This window comes from Manacus candei, unplaced genomic scaffold (genome assembly GCF_025592945.1).
Source record: "Manacus candei isolate 608988 ecotype Guabito, Panama unplaced genomic scaffold, ASM2559294v1 h1tg000056l, whole genome shotgun sequence".
In the NCBI taxonomy this organism is placed as follows: Eukaryota; Metazoa; Chordata; class Aves; order Passeriformes; family Pipridae; genus Manacus; species Manacus candei.
The window spans coordinates 9,754,254-9,767,799 of record NW_026138104.1 but is presented as its reverse complement, the minus strand read 5'-3'; the positions used below and the strand labels follow the sequence as shown (position 1 = coordinate 9,767,799).

Below are 13,546 nucleotides of genomic sequence, written 5' to 3'. Positions count from 1 at the left end.
AAAATAGCATAAGATCAGTCCTTACCAACAAGGTAGAAGGTAGAGAGTTGATAGACTTTTAAACAGAACTGAAGACCTGGACTCTCCGCACAAAACACCAAGCTATTCCAACACTAACACTTACACTCTCAGGTAAACTGAACATAAGTAATATTACCAGAGAATAACAGGCACAACAGGAACCATACCAAACACACACACTTTAACAAAAGCATATTGTGTAAGAGCAAACCACTTTCGACAGGATGACATTCCCTGTAAGCTTGGCTTTTGCAAGAAGTCTAGTACTACTGTTCTGTATCAGTAAAGTGCAAAAGTTCAAGTAAACTGTTCTCAAAACAGAAAAAAAAGCCTCACCTGCTGGGTCAGCAAGAGATTGTCAGGTACTGCATGGCATTATTTTTTAAAATGGTGCGAGCATTAATAATTCAGTTTACAAAGTATTTAAAAAAAAACAGCTGAATTGAAACCACAGTAGGGGGAAACAATCTTATGGAAAAAATAAATAGGAAGTAAATCCTTTTGCCTATAGCCTGAGAAGGGAGAGGATGAAGTTTCCAGGGGGGTTAGCAAGAACATTAACCTGAAGGAGACTGCTGCACTGACAGGGGATTTATAAAACTGGGCATCCCCAGCGTTCCATTTCCATCCCAGATGGCATAAATTAAACAGTTCACTGTTTTTGCAAGCTACACTAGCCAGCAAGAGTTATTTATGCAATTAATAATACACCAGTATTAGAAGGAACACTTCATGTTTCTTTATATATAAGCAGGGCTGCTTAAGTGTCCAGCAAGATAGCACGTGAACTTGCACATGAAGCCTTGCCTTTGCTGTCTTTGTGGAAGTTACACAGTACAGGTAGTACATGATAAATGATATGCTGCTAGCAAAGCCAACACTGTAAATTAAAAAAACAAAATACCTGGTCTTAAACTGTGTCTACTGGAATGACATGAAAAGAGAGTATAAGTGACTCATCTGATTGCACCCTGCACATTTTCCAGCCTGCAAAGTCAACTGTTCAGTCTTACTCAGATGCAACTCCAGCAACAAAGTAGAAAGCTGGGTCATGACCTCCAGAGATCATCAATTTTCTTCCATCATTTTACAGTCTGATAATCTGAAGTCCATGTAATTGCTTAATGAACATACATTATAAGCCAGTTACAGATACAGTAAATACTGCACAGTATTGCAAGATGCTGTGGAAAAACTTGAATATGTTCATCTGAAGACTATATATCCAAAGAGCACGTGGCTTAGTTATCACACCTCGTCCAGTTACGTCACTTTAAGTGTGTAAATTGTGTACAGTTAGCAAACTCTAGTTGTATAAACTGTCTGCTAAAATAAACTTCATTTTAGTTGTTGATTCTTTTTTAAATACAGCCAGAATATTCATTCACATGGTCTAATAGCATCATCTTCTGAAGGTTACAACCATTTTATGATGGTATATACAAAGAAACAAGTTCAGCAAGAAATTCTCTGGAGGCTTGACTTACTTGAGTCTTTGTTGAAAGAAGTTAAGTACATATTACCCTTAAAAAATTAAATTCCCATGACTGTTCACATATCTGCATTAGTATTGCAAGAACAGGCTACTTCTGCTCACCTTCATTAAATTATTCACTGCATAGAAACCATGCAGCCAAGAAATGTGATGTGAATGTGCTTGCTCTAACATTTTTGGAGGAGACTTTATACAAATGCTTTAATTCTGAATTGTCAAGATTCAATTCCCTTTTTGCCATAATCCAAGTTATCAAGGTTATGTTTTGCTTTTCTACTGCAATCCCTTCCAACTTTTCAAAGCTCTCTAGTGAATGTAAGAGCAAGAACTGTCCCAGTCCCCCACTTTTCTTCTAATGTGTTAAAACCAGCAAAAGAAGTTTTTATTCAAACTTCCACTCTTTCCACCACGTTCTCACAGCTTTCAGGACCTGTGACAAGTTGCAAGGAACACAGCTCTCACGTAATTCTGTAGCAACAACTGAAAAGGTGTCTACCATACCTCTGTGAAAAAACATAGGCTACATGTAGCAAGAGAACTAACAGGATGACAGCTCTTGCTGGGCAGTATGATCAGAATTAGACATCAATTTTCTTTTAGGAAAGTTAAAAGATAGATCACCTATATACTATCATGCTGATACGAACCAGCGAGACCTTGCTGATCATGTCCAAGAAATCACATCTCTCCAGTAACAAAAATTACACAGTTCTCCAAGAGTAAGATTAATCCCACAAATTATGGGAGCTCTCCCTTTGGGGAACAGACAGAATCTGCTACACAAACACACACACAAAAAGGTACCTTTTGCTTTTGGTTTGTGTTCACACAGGGAAATGCTCTCCCTTATCCAAGAACTGAGAAAAACTGAATCAAATCTAAACTGCAAATATGTAATCAATCTTGAAGAGTGGGTAACATGAAAGAGAGTACAGATCTGTAACTAAAATGTTACATTTGAAGAAATTGTACATAGTCTAGAATGGTTGAAGTTATTTTGTTATACAACAGTTGGAAGAATGAATGATAGAAAGGCTGGAACAGGGGGTCCATCTCAGCTGCTTGCTACCTCTCAATGAATACTGAGATGAAGTTTCAGGAACTCAGATTGTCACTTTCTTACTGCATAACATTTCTTCCTAAAGCTGCACGAGCATCTCCTAGGTATTTAAATACCAGTCAGTTTTTCTGAAGGTCCTAAAGTCTACTCTGGGATCTTAACTATTATGTCACTGCATTTTATTAAAGCTAAATACACACTAGGAGGCACACACAGATTCTTCTTTAAATGTTTGATAGAAACAACTCCAGGAAAAGAAAAAGGAAAAATAAGAAAAACAACAACCTTTAGTTCTTGGTTCACATTTGCATCTATTTTTCAGCAAAGGCTTACCTTAAATCTCAGCCATCCAGGCCTGACCCTGTAGGTACATCTGCATCACCATGTCCAAGGGGCTCACAATCCAAAGGCAGTCTTCCTACAAGAAACAAACACAATAAAGTATGAGTAAGAACCATAAATGCACATCCCAGGATATGACAACAACTACAGAACTACCAGGCACAAAGGGGATGAAGTGATTGACTGCCAGGTATGAAGCAGGTTAGACCATATTGCTACCTTGCCCACTCATATGGATAAGATCATCACCACAAGCAACAGAACTCTTCAAATCCCAGCTATTGATGCACTGTAGCCATACTCACAGAGAAAGAGAAGTCTTGTGGTTTCCTAGGAACTATGAGGCACTTGATCCCTCACGGCTACCAGAGTCTGACCCTTCAACATAAGACATTCTTGAACTACCAATTTCTTTGGAAATTCTGAACTTTCCCTTAACCATCTCACAGGAAGTAGTCTGTATTACATCTTTCAGTAAGGTCAAGCAGCACTAAAGAAAATAACAAAACTAGCAGCATCTACTAAAATACCTTCAAAATCTTTAATTTTAAGCATCAGTGGATGCAACTGAAAAAGTTCTCTTCCTAGAACCATAGCAATCAGGAGACAGACCTGTCCTAGTGGAGTTGACCTATAAAGCAAGTCCAGTTCTGCAGACAACACCTGCCACATGGCTTGACTTCTGATCCCACACCTTGAACCACAGCTGGTTTTATTTTCTTTTTGACAAATACAAAATATCTCTGGCTGTGCCTGTAACATTAATTGCAGGGTGATTTAGCCCACATGGATACTCATGTTGATGAAGTATCCAAGTTAGGTTGTTTCAAACTGGCTGAATTATCCTAGCACCACAATGTCCTTAGAGATGCCAATCTCCTGGACTCATAAAAACCTACAGTAATCAACTACTCCAGGTTTGTTACTCTATTCTGTACCACATGTAGTTGTTTTTTCCCAAAGAGCAGTGAGGAGTTCTCCAATGCAGACCTGAACTACGTGAAGCAGCCTGTGCTATTGCACAGATTATTGTCTCCCTTCTGTTATAGCTGGTAACTAAAATAACATTTTTACTCCTGGTCACCTCAGGCTCAGCTCACCTGCATATATGTCTAGGGTGCCAAATACACTGCTTTCACTTTCATAACTGCTTTATTGAACTCCTTATTTTAATCTATTAGGAGGTACAAAATGAAGTCATGATATCCTATGTGACTGGAGCAACAACTGTTGAGAGCAGTCAGGTCACTGCTCTGCTTCCACTGCAGCTGCTGGACATGTCAGACACTAATAACAGCATCTAGAGAAGAGGTCAAAACAAAAATAATTCATTGAATAGACAGATAAGACAGGAATTTTGCCTGAATTGGAAAAAATTCTTATTTTAGAAGACAAGCAAACCCGCAAACATAGACTACCTTAGAGTGCACAAGAACAGGTAAGGCAGCAGTTCAGTCTTCTCCCTACTATTACACAGCTGTGCACACATTTGAACTAAGCCAGTTTTTAAGATCTACCCATATTTATCTCTGTATTTCAGGCAGGAAATGGAAAGTTCCAAGAATATGGTAAATGACATGCTATTGTTTTCACATTCCCAATTTCCATTCACCTCAAATAAGCATTCCTGCACTTTGGAAGAGTAAATGAGTGGGCACTCACTTCAGTCTGGTAGGAAAGGTGAAGAAAAAAAGATGGTCAAGGGTTAGTTGGAAGAAAGATAAAATAGTTTTTCCACTATCAGCTAATGCTCAGTTTCCAAATTCCTTCTTGCTACTTGACTTGTAGGGTTGCCTGATTACTTCTGCTGTTCCTACTGTCTTCCTCTTTATGTACCAATATTAAAAAAAAAAAAAAAGGCAAAAAAACGAAAACAGAAAAGGAAGGATTTGAAATCCAGCTATAGTTTAGGTCAGCTACTTCACAGATTTCCTGGAAGACACTGTGCTGTGGGAAGAGGGGACATTTTACTGCACAACACACATTAAACCTGGTGCACACTGCCACTGTCCCACCAGTACATTTCATTAATTATTTTTTTTTTGCAAATGTTACATTTATGTATTACAACAAGAGAGAGAAGACCGTGGTGCTGTAGTTTTGAAGGCCTGCAGCTTTGAAGCCCATCAAAGTCTGTCCTTTTAAAAGAACCTTAAAATCTGGTGTGAGTTGAACTATCTTGACAGAGTTGGTTTGTTGGGGTTTTTTTAGACATGTTTGCCTATGTCACTATATTCTACACATCCCTGTTAGTGTCAGGAGTCTTACCGGAAGTTTTGGCAAGAAACTTCATGATGAGACAAACATAAGACCTAAGAAATACAGAGCTCCTACCAGGAAACATTTGAGATTGAAATGAAAATGTGAGAGCTGGCAATTGAATTCTAACCTTTTAAAGACTGACCTTGGCTGCAACTTTTTGCCCTCTCTCTGCAGTTCCTCTGGGAAGGGTCTGGCAAGCCACTTGAACTGCATATCTGATAACCCCTGCATTTTGAGAGTTTAGAACAAAAGCAGGAGAAGACACTCCAAATATTAATTTTTGCCTTTTTGATGGACTCGGCTTTATTACACAACAGATGGATCCTGGAATTAGTCAGTACATCATGAAGGAAAGACAGACATCAAAATATCATTTGGATACTTGATATTATGAACTAGAAAGAGGAACTAGATGGGTAATCATCTCTGCTTAGCCACAAAGGTCTATCATTTTTGATCCAGGAGAATAATCAAACTTACATTTCTTCTATAAAAAATTCTTCTGTATGCAGAAAACATCAATATTTGGACTGACTTAACATCTGACAGCTGAATCGAGAAGGATGGTCACTGTCTACACAGACATAGAGCTGCTATGCAAGAATCTGCAGGAGTCCATCCGGTTATTCACTAGGCTGGCTACAGGACACCTACAGCAGCTTCTCTTCTTTAAGATAAGCCTCCTAGTTCTGGAGCTCTCACATGCACAACAGACTTTGAAGAGTTTCACTGAAACAAATTAAGGTGCGTCCCTCCAATCAGAAAAGGATAGGAAAAAAAATAAATTTTTAGGATGTTTTATTTGTTGCTTAATGACTTATATCACATCAGTTCTGCAGAGCTATTGCATTCTCAGGCTCTTGCTCAACCCAATGAAGCCTGACACCACTTAGAGATGTTTTGATAAAGCCCCATTCTGCAAAGCCTTGGTACATAGTAATTTTTTACAAAAAACAAGGAAAAGCAGCTTGGAAAAACAGCAGTGCAACAACTTTCCTGTGAAGCCAGGAATCCTCACAGACAGTTCAATTAAACCAGAGTCTAACACCTCCTTCACACTATCTCAACTGAGGTGTTATCCTTCTTAATGCTCCAGAGACATGTAACAAAACATACTGGGCAGGAGCCAAGTGCAAAGGAGATTTTCAGGCTGCTGGTTTTCCTTTTACTGTGTTCCCTCCCTCTTCCACCCCATCAAAAAGAAAGACGACACAAACTTTCATTGGTCCGCATCTCTTGAACACTCAGAATATCACTTAAGAACGGGAAAATTCAGCTCTATGACTGCACTTACCATCTATATTGGTGTAAGCCTGTAAACTCATAACATCCCATGTTCTTTCATGTTTTCAAGGCATTCCAGAAGAACTCTACACAAGACTAACAGGATACAGGCACTTTTGTTTGTAGTCAGTTCTCACAGAAATCATTCAGCAGCTCAAATCCACCCTATTGTTTTTTCCCCCACTATCTTAAATTGTCATTTGTGATGTAATCTGCTCCAGTCAGCAGGACTCTCCTTCAGTGCACTTCTCTCCCATTTCACCTCAGATAATACTTGTTGTAGTTTGACTATCTGCTCTAGTCCCCCTGCTCAATGATGTTTTCAGAAACAATCTGCTTTTGCGCATTCCAGATATTTAAGGAAGTTATGTTTCTGTAGAACTGAAGAAGACCTGCTGAGGAAAAAATCTCTACAAGTATCACGAGAGAATCATGCCTGACTACATTTCCCTCAGCACTCAAAAGTGAAGCCATTCACCTGGATTACCAGGTCAGTGCTCAGGAAGCTGACAACTGACACCTACTACTCTAAAAATAATAGGTGCATGTGCAATTCTCCCACCATGCCCTGAATAAGTACAGTGCACAAGTTAAGGAGGACTCCTGTAAATACACTGGCATATAGAAATATATCTGAACTAAAAAGTCATGGTATTGCAATGCAAGGTGAATGTTTGAGGTGCATGCTGGAACAACTGAATGTGCATATTCATGCTTACCACATTGAAGTATTGTTATTGATACTTGCCTAATATTCCTTAAGCAAGGAGAATTAAAAGGAGGAAGCTCAAAAAAATCATTTAGCCAAGAAAGTCACAAGACACATGAATGTTAAGTTTTTTCCATAGTAACAGGCTACAGTTTCTCTTAGAATCTGGTTTCAAAGTTGATGAAATAGGATTCTGCGAGAAACTCTACACCACAGCACAGAAGCTCCCATCGTACACTGACCTCTAGTGTAATAAAGACTGAAGACATCACAAGTCTCTTCAAATACTTAGAAAAATTATCAAGGTTTTTTTTTCCCAGCACTCTGAAGGGCATTTTCATGCAATAAAACAGACTGAAGTCAGATGGGCCTCCCAGGATTATTCCCAATTGTTTAACCAAACTGGAGCATGGGTAAAAGAAGCTACAGAACATAAATTGTTCTAAGGATGTGAAGTTACTGCTGTGTTTACATAAGTAATTTACATCACAGCTGCATTTAATTACTTGGAACACCAGCTTAATTTAACACCTACATGTTCTGGATGTACAGATTTGTTTCCTAACTACAGTTTTACAAAGCTAAATTAAAAAAACATTTAAAATAGAAAAACACGGCTTGGGCAAGTCCTATACCAGAGAGATCCCAATTAGATTAGTCCAGATTCTGCATGAGACTTTCAAAGAGCATGTGGACTCAGACAGCACTTCCTGTAGCCAGCACTGAAGACAAGAAGCCTGCTGGAAATGCAATATAAAAATCTACATGGCTTCTTGCTCCCTAATGACAGGGCTCACAGAGGTAGGTGGGGGCAGCCTTTTAGCCCAGGCAGACTGGGGTGGGAGAGTGGCTGGTTGATTTGGATTAACAGCTTTTAAAAAGGAAAAAAAACCCATCCAACCAACCAACACCAAACAAAAAACACATACAAAAAAATTAAGTTAGTTTCAAAAACTGCCAACTTAAAACCCAAACAAAAATAGACCCCCCCCCAACTTTTAATGTTAAAGAACCTGAATTTTGTTATCAGCTAACTATAGTTTTATGATAAGAACTATTTAATGAGAGCATAGCATATTCTAAGACAACAGGACAATTGAAATGGATGCCCAAATTATGTAGGTCTTGCATACCACTTCTGCCCACTCCCTATGCACCTGCCTCTGGACAACAAATCCCAGAGACATTCTCTTTACTTCAGACCATTTCTTACACCTTCTTTAAAAGCAGGGCATCATTCAGAATCCAAACTGAAGTAATATTTTCAATGTGAGCAAGTTTTCAAGTGTCTGAAAAGCAGACCTATTTGGCTATATTGGAACAAGAGCTTTTACATGCACTCTAGAGTAGAAACTCTTATAAATGATAATATCTTTTGGACAAGATTTTAAAAACCTCAGAAACAATAAGTTCAAAAAGAGCTAAGCACAGCATGAAAACAGCCATCATACCCTCAATGTTTGAAGGAAGTATTCAGAAATCATCTCAGAGATGGATGTTTGAAACTAAATTCAAATCAACTAAAAGGAGCTTCTTTACATTTGCAGTCCCAGAGTTAAGTCTGTGAAGATAACCTAGGAAGTAAGGGCTGAGTTTTTAATACCCATTTCTAGCTGTTAGTACCAAAATTCAATAAACCCTTATCTGTGATGACAACATCTGAAAGAATAGATTTACATTACTTAAAAAACCCACTACTTAATTATGTGTTCAAACCTAAACAATTTCAGACCACTTCTGAAATACATGCAAGTCACTAGAAAGACAACTATGAATATCTGCCACTTGCCTTCTGCACAGCAGTGAGCTTTTTACCACCCCAACCATGAGTTCCACCTCAACATCATCTGAATCTGGAAGTCTCATTTTTGGATATACTGTATCCTGCAATCTAAACCTGAACCTCCCTTGTCAGACCAAGGTGACAGCACCAAGTATACAAGCTGTAATGAAGTACAGCGCCCTTCATGCAATTTGCTAAGCAGTCTAGAAGACTGAAGATTTCTAGCTTCCGTCCCAGAATGCTACAGGTCAAATCTTACCCATAAGAATTGCTTTTCTTTTCTATATCACAGATATTTCATAGCCAAGAACTCTTACTCCAGCTATAGAATGGAGACAAACAATAGCACTCCAGATTTACAAGGATAGCAGTCACCAAGTAAGGTCATTTCAGGCAGAGTTAGGAATAAGATTCGTGTTTTAATGTGAGATCCTGGTCTAAGCCACTCAGCCACCTTTTGTTTCCAATACAAGTAAACCAACTCAGCCACCTCCTTACCTCATATACAGTCCATACATGACTCAAACAAGGAACTACACTGAGAAATTCCTTATGCTAAATTCTAATTTCCATCCAGAAAACAGTTTGCCACCAACTAGGAAGGCATGATACACTCCCCCAGTTCCAAAGGAGCAACAGTTAATGCACAGAGCACATCAGAGCTCTGAATAAGTGAGTGAAGTGTGTGAGTTCCAACAGCTTGCACAACAGATCCTTGCCATTGTATTTGACAGAATGTCTTTTTCCAACTGTTTTTTCTCTAAATTCTTGTATTTAATTCAATGCATGTGATGTGCATCAGTACACAGATGTTCCACATTTGTCATGTCACATGAACCTTGTGGCTAACACCCAACCCTTAAAAGTCTAAAAAGCCTCCCACATAAAAATCCACATGATGTATGTGTTTCTAGAAGAACATCAGACAATATATTAGATTTCTGGAGACAGACTTCTCCAATACTGTCCTTCTTAAAAGAAAAAATCCAAACCAAAACACCTGGAAGAAGCTTTATTTTGTTTCAAGAAATAAAAGCAAAAAAAAAAACAAAACACACACAAACAAAACCCAAACCAATCCAACCAACCAACCAACAACTACAACAACAAAACAGATAAAGAAATTAACTCAAGTGGTAGCTTTACAAAATCTGTCAGAGCTAGGAGGAAGCTCTTCAAAATAAATTAACTGCAGTGTATTGTGTAAAGAAAATGCACAAATGTTATGTACGATCATGTCCAGAATATTTCTTGGCTAGCTCTTTTTCTAAGGAAACTTTAAAAGACAAGAGTGATGCAGACAGCTTCATAGCCAGCACAGGGTTCCAAAATCTTCACTCAAAAAGTTTCCTAGTTTCTTTCTTCCCAAATGAATTCAAACAAAAAAAAATAGAGCATAGAAACTGATGCCAGAATATATGACCTAAGCTCTGCCCTCAGACCCTTACTTTCAGCACTGCCTTCATAAGGAACATAGCTCAAAATGCTGTGCATCCAGAAATTTGTGTGCCCGGGATTGGTGAAATACTCCATTATAAATTTTGTATTAGGCCATTGATAAAGTGTCACACTGCAGATTGTGTGAGTTATCAGGCAACTGTGACCAACTGATTTTTTACTAAGTTGGCAATATAATACCATGTAATAATTTGTTTCAGACGCTAACTCCTGGAGCTATCTTTATTAAAAGGCAGTAGTCCTTAAACAGAAATGTGCTGTAGTTGACAGATCACTGTTTATCCAAAAATCCCATTTCTAAGGGAAAGTTACCTCAGGTTAACCATGAATTCCTCACGAAATACACCCAGCTTACACCTGAAGATCTACCATTATGACCAGTTCAGTATGTTTGGATTTTGGCATACACTAGAAAGCATCTATTAATTCATACATCATTATTTGCAAACAAGCAGTAAATTCACGTAGAATAAATCTAAAGCCACTTCCTACCAGTTATTGCATGTGACAGACCTGAGGTCAGCACCCTATATAACAACACAAGAGAGAAGGTTTCAATTTCTTGCTGACAGAAGCTTGTATGACCTTGGAGAAGTCACTGGGGTTGGTCTGTAGCTCCATGGCAATCTCAGCCAGCTGCTGGCTGCCAGATTCCCATTCCTCTCCCTTCCCTGCTCCACAACATTTGACCCTGCACTGACTCATTTCAGACCAGAAACCATAAAAATAATTCAATTGCTCTCTTACATATTAAACACATCTGACTCAGTGCAGGGTTAGAAGAGCAGAGGGGTGCAAAGGGGGAAGATGGTACATGTGGGTGAGAACATGGTAGCCAGCCCTCATAACCCAGCTCCCAGTCCATCATTCAAGATAAAGGGAACTCTTCCATTTCACAGCAGTCTGGTGAGGATACATAACTAAAGGTTAAAAAAGCACTAAGATTCACGTTAAGTCACTGGAGCAATTTTTTAGATTATGTGCCTAAGAAAGGGAATTTTTCCACAGAATACCCATTTTGGGTAAGTCTTTGGCTTCCATCACCCAAATTTCTAAGTTCCCTAGGGACTTAGAGTCAGAGACTTAGTGAAGTAAAATAAAGCTTACAGAGAGATCCATGCTGATGCAGGAGACTTCAGGACAGGTCTCTGTTTTGCAGGAAGCTCCAGTACAAGGGAGGTAACAGGGAACGGGCACAGAAGGGGCCTTCCCTTCTACAAGTCTGGAGGCTCAACAAGATCACCATTTGCTGCTGTTTCTGTGATTCTTTCTGTATCTGGGTGTGGGGCATCACACAGCAGATTTATCTGAACAAGTACAAATCCTCATTCAGAAGTATGCATGGTGCTTTATCTCAATTAGACAACATCTAGCCATAAAAAACAGACAAAAAACAAACAACAATAACAAAACAAAACCAAACAAACAAAAAACCAAAACACAAAAAAACCAAAAAGGCAAGACATCAGTACATTCTTAAAGCATTCAAAAGAGATGCTACAGCTTCCTGTGATCTCAGGAGTGCTGGCTGTATCTCTATTGCTGTTTTGGGGCTGGCTACCTCAAAGGCCAGGCAAGACAATCCATCAGGAAGTCCATCAGCTCCATGGCAGAACACGTCAGCTATCTCTGTGCTCCAACACCCATGTTCTGGGGAGCATTTTTTTCCTAGACTGGTACAACTGTTGTATTCTTCCTAGTACTTCTGTTGGCACAGCTGTCTTAAGTGGGAGAATTAGATAGGATGTATGGGGTCAGAACAGGTATGTGTTACTAGTACCAAAGCAGAACCAGAAAGATCACAGCAATGTTCACTTTATTACCACAATTAGAATACAGCAGAGAGAAAATATTTAGCAACATATATTATCATCTGGCAAAAACCTCACTGAACATTTAAAGGCTATTTTGAACAGATTATTAAAATGACCTGTTGGAAACACAGCTATATTAGTAAACAAATTCAGCACATACCTAACAATAAGTTTATTTCTTAAGGCATACTTTGTACAACTGCCATGTGTCTCCTCACACGTATTTTAAACAATTAAGTAGTAGCACTTACCCATCTGCAAACCCTTAAGCAGCCTCTGGAGCCTTTAGTCCCCTTGTTTGTTTTATGAAATCACATCACAAACAATCCAGTCTTATTCATGAGCAAAGCTTTGGAAATTATACTCACTTAGTGGACTACATAATTATTGTAAAGATTATCTAGGCCTGTGGGATTTGTATAGTTCCTTGCTAACTGTCTCTGCCATTAAAAAGTTTATATTGCTTAATAGTTTATTTATGGACTTAGGCTCTTTTGGTTTAAGGTAACTGTCTCAAATTATAGCTTAAGCCCAAGATCAGAACAAATTTGTGGTGTACTTCATTGTAGCCAACAGTCTTGTTAGTCAGTAATATAGCCATGAATGCTGTATGTAGAATACAATAGTCTGAATTTACTGGAAGCAATGTCATTACCACACTGCCAGTTTTGCATAAAGAAGATATCTTTGCTGGCAGGCTATTGAATAAACAGAGGGAGGAAAAAGCAAGTATGATATGCAGATATTGCAGAGGAAAGTTACGCATGTTTATTACAACACAAGAAGCACTTGTGATAAGAATTTACGTTTTCGGAGTGAAGCAGTGTCTATTCTGACAAATTCAGTTTTGAAAACAGAAGCAAGTACCATGAGCCAGAACACCAGGCATGCTGGAAGAGCCATAGTTTGATTGCTTTGCATATCATTTAGCTGCTAGCAGCAAGAAGCTTCCCACAGAACAAGCGACAGAAAAACATCTTTGCCACATGTAACTCCTGGGAAAGCAGGGCTGTGATTCTCACAGCATGTTTACTGTGATCCCCACCTGGAGGCCTTATCGTTGCTGGCAAGCTCATCCAGCACTCCTCTCCTCCGCCACACGGCTGGGAAGACACCTCACCAAGCACAGACCTCCCTGCTTCACACTCTTGAGAAACTGCAGTGCAGAGACACCGCCTCAGTCCTGCCCTGCACAGAGGGGTGCCCTCTCGCTTCTCCCCATCTCCATGGAAATTCCTAACCTACCTGCTCAGGGCAGATGTTCTGTTTGCCCTTCAGCCAGCAGCAGGCAAGTGAATTTTCTGAAACATACACAAGG

The 13,546-nt window shown here is 39.1% G+C and overlaps 1 protein-coding gene across 2 annotated transcripts in view; it reads right to left on the bottom strand.

The window, feature by feature from the left end:
* Nucleotides 1-13,546, bottom strand: part of SVIL (supervillin) — a 137,932-nt gene that overhangs the window by 104,808 nt on the left and 19,578 nt on the right. For both annotated transcript variants that reach the window (XM_051802222.1, XM_051802223.1), the window contains exon 2: nucleotides 2,910-2,994. The gene's annotated coding sequence lies outside the window, so the exon portion shown is untranslated. The remainder of the gene's footprint in view (nucleotides 1-2,909; nucleotides 2,995-13,546) is intronic.